Raw genomic sequence first — 6,000 nt, 5'->3', positions numbered from 1 at the left:
ACACAGTGTATCATCACAAATGCTTTTAAAAGCAATATACAACGTATTACACACACACTAAAGTACATATAATATATTAAAAAGGCATGAACGATATAAAAAAAAAGTTCTAGAAATTATAAGTATCCGCTGATGACAAAAACTAAATCCCCCGCCCTCCCCATCACAATACAGGCATACCCCGCTTTAAGGACACTCACTTTAAGTACACTCGCGAGTAAGTACATCTCGCTCAATAGGCAAACGGCAGCTCGCGCATGCGCCAGTCAGCAATTCCTGAACAGCAATACCAGCTCCCTACCTGTACCGAAGCTGTGCACAAGCGGGGAGACTATAGAGCCTGTTACAAATGCGTTATTTACATCAGTTATGCACGTATATGACGATTGCAGTACAGTACATGCATCAAAAGTGGGGAAAAGGTAGCGCTTCACTTTAAGTACATTTTCACTTTACATACATGCTCCGGTCCCATTGCGTACGTTAATGCGGGGAGTGCCTGTATACAATAAAAAATGCGACACATATACGCACATGGAATATATAATGGTGACAGCCCGCTATTATACAATATGTATACCGGGGTCTCAGAACGCTGAAAGTGGCCGTATAATAAAGACAGACAGTGGTCAAGGTGCCGGAGTGGACTCCCGGTCAGGATCTTTAAGATGCCGTCGGAAGCATGGACACAGCCTGCATGCGCATTAGTGATTGTGACAGTCTTTGCACACAGCGTCCGCCTCGGGCGCTGGAACTTTCCCTCGTGCTCAATACAATCCTGTGAAAATATATAAGTGCAATATAGCGCTCGTGTGACAAATGGGATCAAATTAATATATACATGGGACAATAAATGAACCTGTGATAAAGAGTCCAAAAGATAGTCCTGGAGCTGCCCAAAGGGTTCTTCTGGTCTCTCCCAACCAGATATGGACGTAAGGATGGAAAACCCCTCCTGTGGCGCTGAGGCGAGGGTGAGGATGTGGCGCTGAGGCGAGGGTAAGGATGTGGCGCTGAGGCGAGGGTAAGGATGTGGCCGCGGATACAGTTCTTCTCTTTAGGCAATTACCTAGAGAAAGGAAGATAAGACATTCAAAAAACACTGCAAGTTCTATCTTCAAAGTGCAGCAGCACATGAAAGTTTTATATTGATAATATGTATGTCATTTTAATTTTTTTTGTTTAATTGTTTTATATTAAATTGCTCTGTTTAATCCATCCATTTTGTCCCTGGGTAATGCACTATTGCAGTGTTTTTTGTATGTCTTATCTTCCTTTCTTGAGGTAATTGCCTAAAGAGAAGAACTGTATCCACGATCACATCCTCACCCTCGCCTCAGCGCCACAGGAGGTTTTTTCCATCCTTACGTGCTCAATAGAATGCATGAAAAATATAAACATGCAGAGAAACAATGAGGAGTAACACACTTAATTAAAGCACCTCTGTGAGAATGGGAACACTAAATGCTATTTCACCCTAAACACTCCAGAAATTGTGATGGAAATTACCGTAAACATACACACACCACCACCACCACGCAGTTAACCCTTAAGAGCCTGGATCAGTAATCTAGTGATTTTAAGGTGCATGAAGATGTCCTGTATACACACACATCAGTGCAGCACTCGTGGCCTGGCTGGTAGCAAACATTTAAGCTCATAATCATGTTTTAGGTAGAAAGAGAGACAGAGGGGCGCAGACACGGGTCAGAGTTAATATCAGACCAGTAGTTGAACACATACAATAGTAAACCAATGGTTAAGAGTATAACGCAATATGTACTCACACGGGCCTGTGTGGTACTGGGTAGTACTATAGGTGTCTTTATTTTCTTTCCCTCCTTGCTAGTCAGTCATGCTCCTTCTCCCTCTGTACGTCATGGATGGGCCACTCAGGGCGCATGTAGTGGAAGACAGCGCCACACATAGTACTACCCAGTACCACACAGGCCCGTGTGAGTACATATTACGTTATACTCTTATCACCCCTGTGCTCTTAACCATTGGTTTACTATTGTATGTGTTTTCAACTACTGGTCTGACACTAACTCTGACCCTTGTCTGCGCCCCTCTGGCTCTGTTTCTACCTATGTTTTCTTGAGGATCGTGGGAAGATCCCTTCCAGGGGTTGAGCAGCAGACACTGAGCATTTGAAGTGTGGTATATGTATATTTATTTTTTGACCTTATTCTTCTGTTCAGTTTCAAGCATTGTGTAAAGGGAGCGCCCCAGTTCACTTCCATAATCATGTTTTGGCTTAAGAGGACCCCAAAATGCGTCGACACTTCTGAATCACGGATAATCCTACCGTAACGGGCTCTACGGGAGCCTTCACTTTGTTATAGGCCCTTGTATTCCAGAGCCAAGCATCACCTAGTTCAGTAGAGTCACTTGCCTCGGAAGAAGCCAGATGTCAGGTGGCGAAATGCGCGTTGGGCTCTTGAACTGAGCTTACTCCCTATACTTTTTTGTCGAGGTGGCGTCTTGTGCCCATGTCGATGCAGGAGATTAATCGACAGCCGCATGATCTTGGTGCATCTTTGCTTTGTTGCAATTCGGTTGAGATGACTTACCTGTAATTCCACGGTGATCAGTGGTGGAAGCTTCCAGCTTGTGGTTATGTGGAATCGATATCTAGTGTGTTACTGCTACCACATCTACTGATGCATGGGTCTTCAAGGGACCCAGAGGGACATTCACTAACCTCCATGACTGCACCCGAATCCACTGCCATTCCAGCCAGACGCCGCGTTGTAGTTCGATAGCCCGTCTCACAGGTTAAGGAGTCCCGGCAAAAGTCTCATGTTGCTACAGGAGTTAGAGAAGGTTAATGGCAGAGTAACCAAGCATAGCATTCACATTATCTGGCATTTATGCCTTCTATTGTAACAATGATGGAAAGCTAATGATGCTGGTTAGTGTAATGACTCCGGATATAGGCCTGTAGTGTTATAATAATTAAGCCGTGATTATAATTTTTTATTATTCATTTTTTTTTTCCTTCTTCGAAAAGGCACCTGTCTGCATAAACAGATTGGCAGCCACTAATTTAAGGACTGGCGTGAAGTAATTGGGTGCAACTCCCCCCATCTTGAATATCATGGCAGAAACTCCTTGACTTTCAGGTGAACAAAGCTGATTATGTAACGCTGACAGGACCTGTAGAAGGAGGACTTGTCTGAACAAGATTCGATTGTTCAATTAGGGGGATTCAATCCCAGGAATCCTTATTTATCACACCACTGACAGTTAATGTCAGGACCTGCTAATGAAATGTATCTGTAATCCTTTGTTGCTCGGACTTTTCACAAGTGGGAAGAACAGCGCTGCACTTGTTACGTTATCATGTCGGTGACGATCCCACCGCAGCCGCTTTTCATCGGGCCGGTATTACAGCTAAAGAGGGGCAGCGGACAGAAGCCTGCCATCAGCACCGTGCCAAATGACACGATGCCGCTCCTCGGCTCCGAGAGAGGGGCACGTGAAGGCAGACGTGGACCGGAAAACCGGGACACAAAATAATTAATAAAATTCATGCATTGTGGCATCTGTTACCAACCAGCGCCTTCAGGGGTTACATCTGTTACATCATTTAATCCAAATCTGATACCTATAAGTATTTTTTAATCCTGGCCAGTTGAGACTGGGGGAGAGGGGTTTGCTTTGACCGTCTCCCCCCTTCCCCTTACCTTTATTGGCTCTCTGACCGCATGTGCTAAGGGTAAAGAAACGACTGGATTGATCAGCATAATTCAGAGACCTCTAAGGAATTCAAATTGTAATTAATGTAAATGTGATGTGGGGGTGGAGGGATGACAGTAGCCAAATCTTTGCTATTGACATAGTTAGATTGTTTTTTTTTAATGTAATTAAAAAGCTTGGTCATGTTGCAAGAAGAAATGGCAATTGTTGGACAATGCTGGAACTGCAGGAAAATGAAGATATGCTGAGGCCAAGCAACAATGTACAGAAATAAGAATGAATAGGAACATCTTTCTCTTGCGATTACTTTCCACTACTGTTTGGGAGACACTGTCCTCTGGGTACGCTCTGCTCCAAAGAAAAATAAAACGGGCACACCGGTTGAAACAGAGATCGCCAGTGTAGCTGAAATTGATATTTATTTTTTTACCGACTGGTAGACTTGGGCACATTTTAAAATACACGGAATCCAAATATTCTTTATTTCATAGAGCGTTTGTCTCCCAATGGGACTCAAAGCGCGTCAGTGAGATTATAGAGCGCGGTACGCAGCACGTAGGAATGTTACAGACACAGTCCCTGCTTTTCTCTTCTTGTAAGAGCTGGACTGGCACAAGTGCTGTTTTTATTTGCTTTTATTTTTTTTTACCCACCATAACTTATTTAATGACTGGCAGTGTTAAAACATTAGTGCCTACGTGTGTGTAATGAGTCGGAAGAAGCCTTCGTCTTGTGGTCCGGGGGTGTCATCATAAGCCCTTAATACCTCTATAAAAACCTTATTAAACAAAACCAGCACACCTAATACCTATGAATTATAGGTGTTCCCGGTGATATACTAATCCCCATATTAAGCCGTTTTTTATTGTCTTATTTTTTTGTTGAGTAGACGTCAGCTTTCCCTACTTTTATATCTTCACTCTATACCTTCACCCGGCCTGTAAAATACTCCGAACCCACAGTAGTCTCTTTCTACCCATCATGTATGTGTCCAATTAAAGATAGCACTATGACGGACCAACGTAGATGTGGGCGTAGGTGCTTGAGCATAATTGCCCGCAGAGCTTGCAGTCTAATTGGCCAGGTGAAAGTCTTACAGAGACAGCAGCTGTAGGTGAGTTAGGGATGTGTGCGCAAACATGAATGTGGAGAGGACTAAGTGGACTCACCGTTTCTTTTTCATGCTTTTGAACTCCCTTGAAACAGTGACTCCGGAAGACATTGATGTTTTCATATTCATGGTCTGGTATAAGTTATTTTGAAGCTTCACCTTTCCTCAGGAGACTCAACGGGGGGGAAGGCTGGTTCCTACTCTCTCTCTCTTTGCCTTCTATTGTTCACCTGTAACTCACTCAAGTCGAAGGAAAGTTCTCCGCACCTCCTCATTCACACCAGTGAAATTCTAGTCATTTGTATTTTTGGCTGACATAACCTTTAATGCTTAACAAGACTGCACCTGTGTATTAGCAAGTCTTAAACACTTGTTCGAAGTTTTTCTTCTTTTTCTTGTGTCGTTTGCAAGGTGCAAATAGTTTTCGTACACAGCAAGCACACGGCAGTAGAGGAGGTGAGCTAGCGTGCTTTCAGGGTGTGCAGTACAATCGGACGTCTTTACTGAAATGATAGACGTTTTTGGAGAGCGACCAACTTGAGATTTAAAGCAAATTGCTGGAGCTGAAAGCCAAGTTTCAGTGTAGATAAAAGCAATACAAAAGATAACCAATGACTGGGTTTATTATGGCTGATTGGCACATAGTGCTCCTGTGAAATACAATTATTCATGTGACAATGATTTTCTGGTGAAAAAGAGCTACTGAAAATACACTTAATCCCTTTTTGCATTATACTGGCGTAACTGTGTCCCCAAATCAAGGGTTGGAACCTTGGTTTTCCTTTAAGTGTACACATGGCTCGTTGAAGTGAAACTTCTGTGCTGGCACCTACAGAGTTTTGATCGGAAAAATCCCTTGTGTTGTAACGGAAGTGACGTCACGCTACAGATGGGCGTGCGCCCACACATGCACATACCTCCCAGTTCCAGGCTGCACACAGGTTGTTGGCAGTGCATGCGCAGAAGAGGAGGTTGCAGGCTGCACCACGCATGCGCAATACTACCTCTGCATGAGATCGGCCACCGCCATCTATGCATGCGCCAAACGTCTAGGCAGCGCATGTGGAGAAGAGGTTGTAAACGCTGCGGCGCATGCACACTAATAGTGCGGCTGGCGCCATGCATGGGCGCAGGACCACCCAGTGCCACACGCGTACGCTGGATCACCCAGCGCTGCGCGCATGAGC

At 44.3% G+C, this 6,000-nt stretch overlaps 1 protein-coding gene and 1 long non-coding RNA gene across 12 annotated transcripts in view; one reads left to right on the top strand and one right to left on the bottom strand.

Annotated features, from left to right (window-relative positions):
- Positions 1-6,000, top strand: part of QTGAL (queuosine-tRNA galactosyltransferase) — a 207,924-nt gene that overhangs the window by 121,466 nt on the left and 80,458 nt on the right. The window lies entirely within an intron of this gene.
- LOC142472507 (uncharacterized) lies at positions 514-5,357 on the bottom strand. Its single transcript, XR_012789738.1, has 3 exons — positions 4,872-5,357; positions 2,705-2,808; positions 514-778 (listed from the first exon to the last, which is right to left on the bottom strand). It is a non-coding gene; the product is annotated as an uncharacterized LOC142472507 (long non-coding RNA).

Source organism: Ascaphus truei, chromosome 22 (assembly GCF_040206685.1).
Source record: "Ascaphus truei isolate aAscTru1 chromosome 22, aAscTru1.hap1, whole genome shotgun sequence".
In the NCBI taxonomy this organism is placed as follows: domain Eukaryota; kingdom Metazoa; phylum Chordata; class Amphibia; order Anura; family Ascaphidae; genus Ascaphus; species Ascaphus truei.
The sequence above is the reverse complement of the archived record's forward strand: the minus strand, read 5'-3'. Positions and strand labels throughout refer to the sequence as shown.